We start from the raw sequence: 11,272 nt of genomic DNA, 5'->3' as shown, positions 1-11,272 counted from the left end.
CAGTGACAGGTGTAGGGGTACATTGTATAGGGGCAGTGACAGGTGTAGGGGTACATTGAAGAGAGGCAGTGACAGGTGTAGGGGTACATTGTATAGGGCGCAGTGACAGGTGGGACAGGCAGCACATAAGCAGGTCATGTGACCTCCCCACAACCATTCCCCCCTCCGCTCACCTTCTAGTAGCTGTAGCTCCTTCCCGTCTCCTGTCCAACCTGACACTGATCTGCACCTCCAGCCGCATTACTGCTCCCTCCCCATCACCCTGCCCCCTGCCTCACCTCCGCCAATCACCTTTCAGCACTCCGCCTATCTCTCCCCCTCTCCGCCTACCGCTCACTGGTAGCAGAGGACATTGGGGCGGGGCCAGAAGGTGAGCGGCTCGCACAACCTGCAGGACTGCGAGAGAGCGAGTTCGGGTCACGTGACAGTGGGCGGCGGCCATCTTTCTGGTTGTCAAGCAACTGGCAGCGTGCGACACCTGAGCGGGGGGGGGGACTCAGACCCAATTCTGCACCCCAATAGAAATCTATAGAAGACCCCTAAGCATTGATATGAGCCATACAGAGCCTGACATGGCTGCACCTCAAGGAAGACAATAGTCTGATCATTGTCACATGACATTATAGATATATCAGCCCAGATCCTTATATACAAAACCCTAAACATTACAATAAATCAGCAAAATGCAAATATTATAGAGAAATATTGATATAAAGACAAATCAATGTGTTAAACATATAATCAGGAATAAAAAAAAGAATCTCAGCTACTAAAAGATACAAAATAGTATACAAAGGTCATATAAAACATCATCTATAAATATATAATTATTCCTGAATATCATCCTGAATCTGATCATTTATAGAAATACATTAAATTCAACCATTTTCATCAAATTTGTAGCTCAGATGTCTCCAGTGGGGCCCTGTAGGCTCCTGTATAGGGCGGAAGACTTTGGGTGGGGTCATAATGCATCATGTGATCACATGCCAGGAAAAAGGGGTAAATCATGTGATACCCCATAATTAACAGCTTTCCCTTTTCATCTTACTATCCCCTGTTTTGTTCTCTGCTATGGCATACAATTCATTCTGTGATGGTGCAGAGCTACCTCCTGGTTAGCAAACATGGCTGCCATTGGCTTTCATATGGAAGGACCCCATCAGATGAGGGGCCAAATGCTTGTAGTGACCTGTGCCCCCCCCCCCCCAGTACAGAAAAGACCACCTTGTCACCAGACTAGAGCCATATTGGCATTCAGAGCCTCAATGTCACCCATTGCACCATTCTGCCCCTCCTTCAGCCCCAATAACCCCACAAAGATGGACGTTTCCTGACCAGCACTACAAGAAGATCGATAGAATCTCTCTGCTCACAGTTTCTCCGTCCGAGACGTGACAGCAGGCGCCAAGATCTGAACAGAAAAACACTCAGGGTGCGTCAGGAGTAAAGTTCAGAACGGATAGACATTATCACAGCAATAAATTCATCCACGAGAGGCAACATTCACCTTCCAGAGCAGGGAAAATCATATAGATTTACATACGGGATGGTGAATGACCTTACCAGAGTTCCCCATTCCCTAAGGATTTGGCTTCCGCCTATGTGAACCCACAAGCTGCATGGTGGCAGTTTGATAACAGACCCTGACCTTTTAGTGGGGTCACAGCCAGGACCCCAACCATGCTTTCCTACACTGCAGATGAAGCTATACAGCTTGGTCAGTAACCCACCCCTGGCCTGTGATTGGTCAGCGAGAGATCAGTAGGATACCAATCACATCATCTTTCTATTCTTTTTTCCTCCTGTCCATCAACTGTTTTCCTCCTGTCCATCAATGCAAACAGTTGATGGACAGGAGGAAAAAAAGAATAGAAAGATGATGTGATTGGTATCCTGCTGATATCTCGCTGACCAATCACAGGTCACGCTGTGACTGGCCGCACTATGCAATGACTGATTGGCTTATATAACTACCCCTACAAGGGGCAGGTCTCTCATTTAAATGTTGCTGCTGGTTAGAGAGATGATTGTACTTCCAGTGGAAATATTGAACTATATGGTCATTTTTATCTTCACTAAAGAAGACCTGTCATAAGATATTAAAGTTAGGTTTTCATTTAACACTTGCAGGTATTTATTACAGCTCACAGAGATCACGTGACTCTCCCCTGACAATACCACCATCTGATTGTCTTTCCAGAATGATGGAGCCATCTTTGTTCAGGCATCATCCAGGGTCACTGTGTAATTCCTGGACTGAGATGCCGGCTTAAGCTAGATACACACTTCCAATAATTAGCGTTAGAAAACAAACTATTACGACCGATCAATGATTATGCATGATCATATTTGAACGATTGTATTGTGCACAATTCTGTACATGCTGTAACGATACGACCGTTCAAATATAATCCACCAAACGCGTACACACGCTAGATTCGAACGTTCAAACGATGCATGGAGTGACATGTAAAGGAGGAAGTGTACTGCAGAAACATGCACGATCACTGAACAACCGTACACACGATAGATAATGATCATCGGCCAATCAGATCCGTCTTGACAGTCGTTCATTTCCAACGACAATCCTCGTTCGTCGGCGTTGTTGGTCACCTTTTTTGTCAGGATTTTCGGCCAATCGGTTGTTCGTTGTTCGTTTCCAACAATAATTATTGGAAGTGTGTACACAGCTTTAGAGATGGCACAATCATGTACACAGTTACAGCGATGGTTCAAAGACTAAGGAAATGCCTCCCCCTGTCTGCAGCAGACTGATGACATCATCTGAGCCCAGCCAAAGTCACTGACTGACACTCTAGGACAGCTTCATAATAATGGAGCTTTTCTGAAATACGAGACTGTCGCTGTACATTGTGACCCGTCAGGGATTTATGAAGACCTGTGAAGTTACTGACAGGTCCTCTTGAAATGAACAGACCATGGATGACAATGAGGTGACCTGGGAAGGGACCATCTGACACCGAGTATGAGATATGTCAATCCAAATCTTTTTTTATTTAATAGGCCCATGAAAATGTATTTATTGTGATTTTATTATTCCTGTAAAAATCTGACGATCCCCCATAAATGTGAGGAGTCGGTGCTGTGGGTGAATCAGGCTGCAGTAAAATGTTATTACTCACCAGCCAGGAATTCCTTCTGTCAATGTATTTGGTGTAATTCCTGCGACCTTGTAAATCCGAGAATCCAGGTGTGTCTGCAAAGTCCCAATTCCAGCTCATTAACATACAATCATATTGTCTGCACAGAACAATTAGGTAACACAAGGCTCCTATTAGAGGCGATGAGATCATTCCCTATAATGAGATCTTTACTGTGTAACTGCTGCCAAAACTACCGCCAAACACACAGCAAGGAGAGATCAGTCCCCTAAACATGACACAGAAGTGCAGATCAAGGGTGGAGAGGGGACAGGAGGAGAGGAGGAAAGAAGAGAAAAGAGAGGTTACAAGAGGAGAGGAGGAATAGAGAGATAAGAGAAGAGGAGGAGAGAAGAGATAAGAGAATGGGAGAAGATAGGACAGAAGAGGAGGTGAGAGAGGTTACAAGAGGAGAGAGGGAATAGAAAGGTGAAAGAAGAGGAGGAGAGAAGAGATAAGAGAAGAGAGAGCGGTTACAAGAGGAGAGGAGGAATAGAGAGATAGGAGAAGAGGAGGAGAGAAGAGAGAAGAGAATGGGAGAAGATAGGAGAGAAGAGGAGGTGAGAGAAGAGGAGGTGAGAGAGGTTACAAGAGGAGAGGAGGAAAGAAGAGATAAGAGAAGAGAGAGAAGTTACAAGAGGAGAGGAGGAATAGAAAGATGAGAGAAGAGGAGGAGAGGAGGAAAGAAGAGAAAAGAGAGAGGTTACAAGAGAAGAGGAGGAATAGAGAGATAAGAGAAGAGGAGGAGAGGAGGAAAGAAGAGATAAGAGAAGAGAGAGAAGTTACAAGAGGAGAGGAGGAATAGAAAGATGAGAGAAGAGGAGGAGAGGAGGAAAGAAGAGAAAAGAGAGAGGTTACAAGAGTAGAGGAGGAATAGAGAGATAAGAGAAGAGGAGGAGAGGAGGAAAGAAGAGATAAGAGAAGAGAGAGAAGTTACAAGAGGAGAGGAGGAATAGAAAGATAAGAGAAGAGGAGGAGAGGAGGAAAGAAGAGAAAAGAGAGAGGTTACAAGAGGAGAGGAGGAATAGAGAGATAAGAGAAGAGGAGGAGAGGAGGAAAGAAGAGATAAGAGAAGAGAGAGAAGTTACAAGAGGAGAGGAGGAATAGAAAGATAAGAGAAGAGGAGGAGAGGAGGAAAGAAGAGAAAAGAGAGAGGTTACAAGAGGAGAGGAGGAATAGAGAAATAAGAGAAGGGGATGAGAGAAGAGATAAGAGAAGGGGAGAAGATAGGAGAGAAGAGGAGGTGAGAGAGGTTACAAGAGGAGAGGAGTAATAGAAAGATGAGAGGAGGAGAGAAGGAAAGAAGAGATAAAAGCAGGGGAGAGAAGAGGGGGAGAGGGAGGTCACAGAAGGAGAGGAGGAAAGAAGAGATAAGAGAAGAGAGAGAGGTTACAAGAGGAGAGGAAGATAGAAGAGATAAAAGAGGGAGAGAGAAAAGGAAAGAAGAGAGATGTTATAAGAGAAGAGGATGAATAGAGAGAGGATGAATGAAGAGATCAAAGAACAGAGAGAGGTTACAGGAGGAGAGAGGAGATAAGAGAAGGGGAGAAGATGGGAGAGGAGAGGAGATGAGAGAGGTTACAAGAGGAGAGAATGAATGAAGAGATGAGGGAAAGGGAGAAGAGTGGAAACATATGAGAAGGAGGTCACAAGAAGAAAGGAGAGGAGGAAAGAAGAGATAAGAGAAGGGGAGAAGATGGGAGAGAAGAGGTAAGAGAGGTTACAAGAGGAGAGGATGAATAAAGTGATGAGGGAAGATAGGGGACAAAAAGAAAGGAGAGGAGGAATAAGGAGAAGGGAGAGAGGTTTCAAAAGAAGAGGAGATAAAGATTGAAGAGAGGAGTAGAATGGAGAAATAATTAGAATAGGAAAGGGGAGAGGTAACAAAAAAAACATGAGGAAAAGAAGAAGGGATAGGCCTGAAGGTGGTAGTAGAAAAAAAGAACATTTTAGGAGGAGAGGGAGATCACAAGAAAAAGTGATAACAAGAGAAAGCAATGGGAAAGGAGAAAAGTGGAAGATGGGAAAGGAAAGAAGACAGGGATAAGGGGAATGAATATGTGTATTGGTCACCACATTTATTTTTAGCCTGAGCTATTAATTGTTAACTAATTCACTAATTACCTGTAACTCTTCTCCATTTTAAGGTGTCACCACCTACAACCAGGAGAATATTCCCACCCAGCAAACAATGGGGACGCTGTGCTGGAATCAGAGAACATGTGAGTAATATATCATCATCAGTGCAATCCTCCTTACATGTGGCCCCACCAATGGAACGTGTATTGGCCCTGATGTATCATTTTAGATTTACAAAACTCACTTTTCAAGGTAAAGTCTTCTTATTTAGAGGGTTAATGATGGGCTTTAGATTGTAAGCTCTTTTGGGCAGGATCCTTCCCTCCTCCTGTGTCACTGTCTGTATCAGCGTACAGCATTGTGGAATATGTTGGTGCTTTATTAATTCTGTTTATTATTATTATTATTATTATTAATAATAATAATAATAATAATAATAATAATAACAATGGTGATAACATTCACAGACATTCCAGCAGTACGAGGAACATGAACCCAATCCACCCATACACATTGAAGCTGGAATTGTGTCTCCATCTGGTGGACATACTTAAGGCTGCAACACCTGGCAAGAGGATTGATCTGTGACCACAGGTGTGAAATCACGAGTCCTCTGGGGCGGTGTCACACAAAAGTAGGAAAGTGACCACACCATTACCTGTCCTTAGCACCCCAACCTGAACCATACCACAGTACCAATACTCCTTATACTACAACAGCAAATTATTATCCTGAGGTTAGACAGAGGCCCAGATTCTCTGATGAATTTTGAAAAGATAAATGTCATATATCCGAGCTCGCTGTCCTTGGATATTGCGGCATTAGTTTTCCCATTTTTTTACTTTTTTCCTTGATTTTTCACCAGATGTTTGAAGCGTAATGATAATTCTCTCGTATTTCCTTTCTTAGGCCCTGATTTTTTAAAGCGCTCCAAGGCTGTAAAGGATACACTTCCATCAGTGAAGCTGGGTGATCCAGAAAACCTGGAATGGATCTGGTCCAGAATTGAAAACACTTGCTAACAAATAGCTAATGACTATTAGGGAATCAATCCAGGTTTGCTGGATCTCCCAGACTCGCTGATGAAAGTGTAACCTCTCCAGCCTTGGAGAGCTGTAATAAACCAGGGCTTTAGGGTCTGCGATATCTCATTAAAAATATATCTATTTATTTGTGACCCCCGGCAAAAATGACCGAATCCTACTTCTGGAGGACGTTCAGTGTTGTACTTTATTGCAGTAAAAAAAAAAAACACAAAAACAAACAAAATCACTGATATGACGTCAAACATAAATTTATTTTAATTGTAGAATGGATGAGAGCCTAAAAGACATTTGTTTTATCTTACAATAATCCTAGTTGCCAAGCTTTATGTGTAAGTAACATGTAAATAGAAGAGGAGAAAGAACGGAACTTCAGTGCTTTATAAAATGATAATATTTAACATTCCAAGCTTTACAGAGTTACAACTACGTTATGTATCAGTACATAATTATCGCATAATGCTGAAAGCTTACAATCTCAGAGTAATGTAAAACAAAGGATTGTCTCTGTTACCCGACGCGTTTCGCCATATAGTATAGACCTATTGTTCCACAGCTCATATAGATAGAGACAGAGAGGTATGAAGTTGATATGTACAATGAGTTGATATGAAGAGCAAAGAAAGGGCCAAAAAGGTGTAAATGACAAGTTTATTACAAGATAATAATAATAATAATATTAATAATAATAATAAGGTAATAATCTCGATAAATAAATCCAGATGATTCATCACTCGGTGACATAAAATGATTTAACAGCTGACGATTCTGAAATGGAATAAAGTTGTTGTAATAATGACACAGGTTTGGCTCAAGCAGGGGAAATAATTAAAGAATCGCCCAACAATAAAAAAACAATTATGGAATCAGCATACATAAATTCATCAATCTTGCTGCATCTCCTCCGCGTGGAATTCTTTACCGCAGGGACATTATTATTATTATTATTAAACAGGATTTATATAGCGCCAACATATTACGCAGCGCTGTACATTAAATAGGGATTGCAAATGACAGACTAATACAGACAGTGATACAGGAGGAGAGGACCCTGCCCCGAAGAGCTTACAATCTAGTAGGACATCACTACTATTATTCCAACCAACAAACCAATATTCCAATTCACAGATCAGATTTTCGGGGGCCCGCTCATGGACCAATTTTTTCAGTTTCCCTCCTACATTTCCAATTATTCCGGATTGTTCGCTGACCCCATATGGCATTGAGGTGATTTGCCTTTTCTGGAGAAAAGTTCCAATGTTCTGCTAGAAGTAACTACCATGGGTGGAATGGGAATATTATCCAACATTTGTACCCCTGTGCAAGCCCTGTGGAGGTCCCTATTCTGAATAACATATGTGCCAATTATTACAGCAATGGCCTGATATATTACAGCTCTCCAGGACTGCACAAGATAAATTATCATGGCAGGATCTGCGTGATCCAGCAAACCCCGGAATGGATCTGTTCCAGGGGTGAAACCATTTACCAACTAATAGGAAAATATTTTATTAAATACATTCCAGGTTTGCTGGATCACCCAGGTTCTCCTATAATAATCTATCTTCTCCAGTCTTGGAGAATTTACATAATTCAGGCCCGGTGTCAGAATTAGTCCATGACTGGGCCCAATCCTGCAAAGCTGACCTGTCACCAGGAATACAAGAAGCTGGAACCTGATTGATGAATATTGTTTGTCATTATCGAGAGGATTTCCAGCCAGAAGTCAGAAGAGACCCAAGAATGTAATTTATTGGTTTGATTCTATAATTTTTTCCCTGCTTAGTATAAACCAAAATTATAATTACAATAATGTCATTTAGGTTTTGGAGGAATGTTTTGGAGGAATGTTGTTTAATCAGTTGTCATATGAGGTGACAACACCCAGATAAAGATACAACACAGTAAGTAAGCGTTGTCACCCTAGGACAGGAAATGTATTATCAGAATGATCACCAACGGAAACCAAGCCCCCAGGAGACCAATCAGCACTGCCTGAGGATGTCAATTGGTCCAATTACTGTGCCCCAAGATCAGGCAGAAGCAATGGAATCCACCAATGGGAATACACGTGTTGAGAAAACATGTTACCGACAAATCACTAAAATCTCATTAAAGGTTTTAATATCATTTCAGAAATCATTTTATTATTTTAAAATCTGCAGCTCTCATTAGAATAACCCCTGGTGATCCTGCCATGAAGGCCCTCATTTAGGTACTTCCTGTTATAGGGTGACAACGTCCTGTCCCTGTCTTCCAGATGTTGCCATGTGTAGTCACCCTGTCTACAAATTACAACTGTCTATGACATACAGAACAAAATGAAAGTCACCTGGTTGGGGTTGTATTGACCATTTAGTTTGGGGGGGTGTGGAAGGGTTAAGGTGCCTCCAATGTGAAGGAGGTGAAGGGAATGTTACCCAATAGGACTGACGGGGTATTAACCCGTCCCTGCAGTATTCATAACAGAACGCTAAGAATCTTTTTCAGCAATCTGATCACAAGTTAAATTTGAAAATAAACCCTGATCTGCGTTATGCTGTAAGATTCCATGCCAGATTTGTAAATCTTAGGCTAAAATTCATTAAAAGATCAAAATCAATGAATGAGTTTTTTTCCACAGATGACACAGCGCAGAATATCCGCACCTACGTTACAATCTGATTGGACAAAACAAGAAATCCTCCTCTTCATCCAACCGGATTGTTTTCCACCCCCCTCCTGGTTTGGGCCTACTTTGTCTGTAAACATAGGAGGAGTGTAATCCCTGTGCTGGCCACTAGGGGCAGATTGGCTCCCTCTTTGTCTCCCCTCCCTTGCTGTTTATGCAATGTAACAGCGTATCTGTAATTCCTTTCACTGACCAATCGGCCGCCTCTGGCTGGTCACATGACCGCAGATCACCATGCTCTATGGCAGATTTTATGATCCTGACATTTCTCTGGGGCCCCATGTTTACCTGATCCCATGTTTTGGGGGCCAATATGACACATCAATACACATTTCCTAATTATAATGGCGGTGTGGCGGAATCATTATCAGTAATTAAAGCCATCCATTTACAATTTTGGGGACTTTTATTTGTAGGCGCAGAGATTCGGAGATTCACACTTTGTTGGGGTTTTTAATTTGGGGTGCCCTCCCCCTTTGTCTACCAATAGCAGGCCCTCTGTGTTCCCTGATATAAGGGAGGTGAATTATTCTAACACTTCCAATGTAAGCTTTAGATTTTGGGGTTTTGCCCACAGTTTTGGGGGGCACCCTGTATTTTTGGGTGTTTGCGGAAAGCTCTGAGGTCTTATATTATAGATAGCATTCCTTCTCGCACACCTAGTCACATGATAAAAATTGGGGTGCTCAGTCATGTGTGCTCTGTGGAAGCACCTTCAGATCTAGTCACATGACTTACATTCTCTACACTTAGCCCCTCCCTAAAATGTTGGGGTGCTCTTACACCTTATCATGTGACCTAGTTTTTGCTGAGATTTTGGGGTGCTTCCCCATCCTGGCCATGTGACCCAGCCCCTCCCTTTGTTGTTTGGGGTGCTCTGCACACAGAGCCACGTGACCTTGTTCCCTCCCTCAATGGGGGGATTACTTTATCAGGCTCCACCTTCAGTGGGAGGGGAAAGTGGAGGCGGGGCGCACGCGCTGCTTGAACTATGCTCCTGCATCAGGGCGTGGTCAGCTCGCCGATGACGTCAAAGACCGCCCCCCAGTGCTGCCTGGGACCAATAGAAGTGCGCTGAGGAAGTGACGTGACAGTATCCCTCCGCGGTGAGGCGCCGTGTTCCTCCGCTCGGCGCTCTTTGTGGCGCGCTGTGCGGCAGTGCGAGGGGCGGAGGGATTCGGGTGGATAGCGATTACCGGAGGCCGGACAAGGAGCAGGTGAGAGCCCCGGTGGGGGAGGAGCTAAATAAAGATCGAGAAAGGGCACTTGACACCCCTGCTGGCGCCATCTTTCTGCACGGCACTATTTCTTATGGTTTGGGGGTCCCTAGAAAAAAGAGGCGTGAGGGCCCTTCCTGAAGATTTACTGCAAGCTGCAGTGTTTGGGAGTAAGGGAGAGCTGCAAAATGGAGGCCTGAGGACCCTGCTAAGAGAATGACCTGGGGCCCCCAGACATCTTTCTATTGGTTACAATACTGAGGGTACCCTAAATTTATAATATAGCCCCTCCCAGTTCTGGGATCCAATAGAAGCTCCTCCCTTTATTGACCAATGGAGGCTCCTCCCATAATATCACTGAGCTCATCCCATTTCTAGGATCCTATAGAAGCTCCTCCCCTTTTTTATGGACCAATGGAGGCTCCTCTTATCCTATTAATCACTGAGCCTCTCTCCTATAAATGCCTCTTTAGAAGCCCCTCCCCTATTTATCAACCAATAGAGGCTCCTCCCATCCTTTCATCACTGAGCCCCTCCCCTATATATGCGCCTCCTTAAATAGAACTGAGGCCCCTCCCTCCAAATATTCATACTGATGACTCCTCCCATTTATAGGACTAATAAAAAGGCAGCCCCCTCCTCTTTAATAAATAAAGAGTAATAGCGCGTAATAGATTGTTGCCCCCTTTAGACTCCTTACTCTCCTAATGTAAATCTTATAAAAAATTAGTCCCTTTGCCCCCCCCCCCCCCCCAATAAAAAATGATTTTAGTGGGGGGCCAACTAAAAGATCCTCATGGGTGGTGTCATGGGGGAGGCATTTCTCGGCTTTAGAAAGGAAGCGGGCCATATACAAATGTTTTGGTGCTCCAGCATTGTATTCCTTAACAATCTTTATAAATAAATTCTTGTTCTCTTCCAGGTCTCAGGACAGTTATTTGGAGGATTATTGAAGCTGAACAGTGAAAAATAAAGGTAACATCCCCATTGATTGTTATTATAACCCGTTTATATGTGACATAATATACAGATCTGGTCTTTATCTATAGAGCCATTTATATATACAAATACCCTCTGATCCATGGAGCCATTTATATA

General features: G+C 43.2%; 2 protein-coding genes across 7 annotated transcripts in view; one reads left to right on the top strand and one right to left on the bottom strand.

Annotated features, from left to right (window-relative positions):
• The window catches only part of CGN (cingulin), a 32,998-nt gene extending 29,835 nt beyond the window's left edge, over nt 1-3,163 (bottom strand). For 3 of the 5 annotated variants that reach the window (XM_072427540.1, XM_072427544.1, XM_072427543.1), the window contains exon 1: nt 174-234. The gene's annotated coding sequence lies outside the window, so the exon portion shown is untranslated. Of the gene's footprint in view, nt 1-173; nt 235-1,338; nt 1,385-3,146 lie in introns of those variants that run through there. The other 2 variants (XM_072427542.1, XM_072427541.1) reach the window with 2 other exon arrangements.
• Nucleotides 3,164-10,037: 6,874 nt separating this feature from the next.
• The window catches only part of POGZ (pogo transposable element derived with ZNF domain), a 15,154-nt gene continuing 13,919 nt past the window's right edge, over nt 10,038-11,272 (top strand). For both annotated transcript variants that reach the window (XM_072427552.1, XM_072427551.1), the window contains exons 1-2: nt 10,038-10,174; nt 11,097-11,149. The gene's annotated coding sequence lies outside the window, so the exon portion shown is untranslated. The remainder of the gene's footprint in view (nt 10,175-11,096; nt 11,150-11,272) is intronic.

This window comes from Pyxicephalus adspersus, chromosome 12 (assembly GCF_032062135.1).
Source record: "Pyxicephalus adspersus chromosome 12, UCB_Pads_2.0, whole genome shotgun sequence".
NCBI lineage: Eukaryota > Metazoa > Chordata > Amphibia > Anura > Pyxicephalidae > Pyxicephalus > Pyxicephalus adspersus.
The sequence above is the reverse complement of the archived record's forward strand: the minus strand, read 5'-3'. Positions and strand labels throughout refer to the sequence as shown.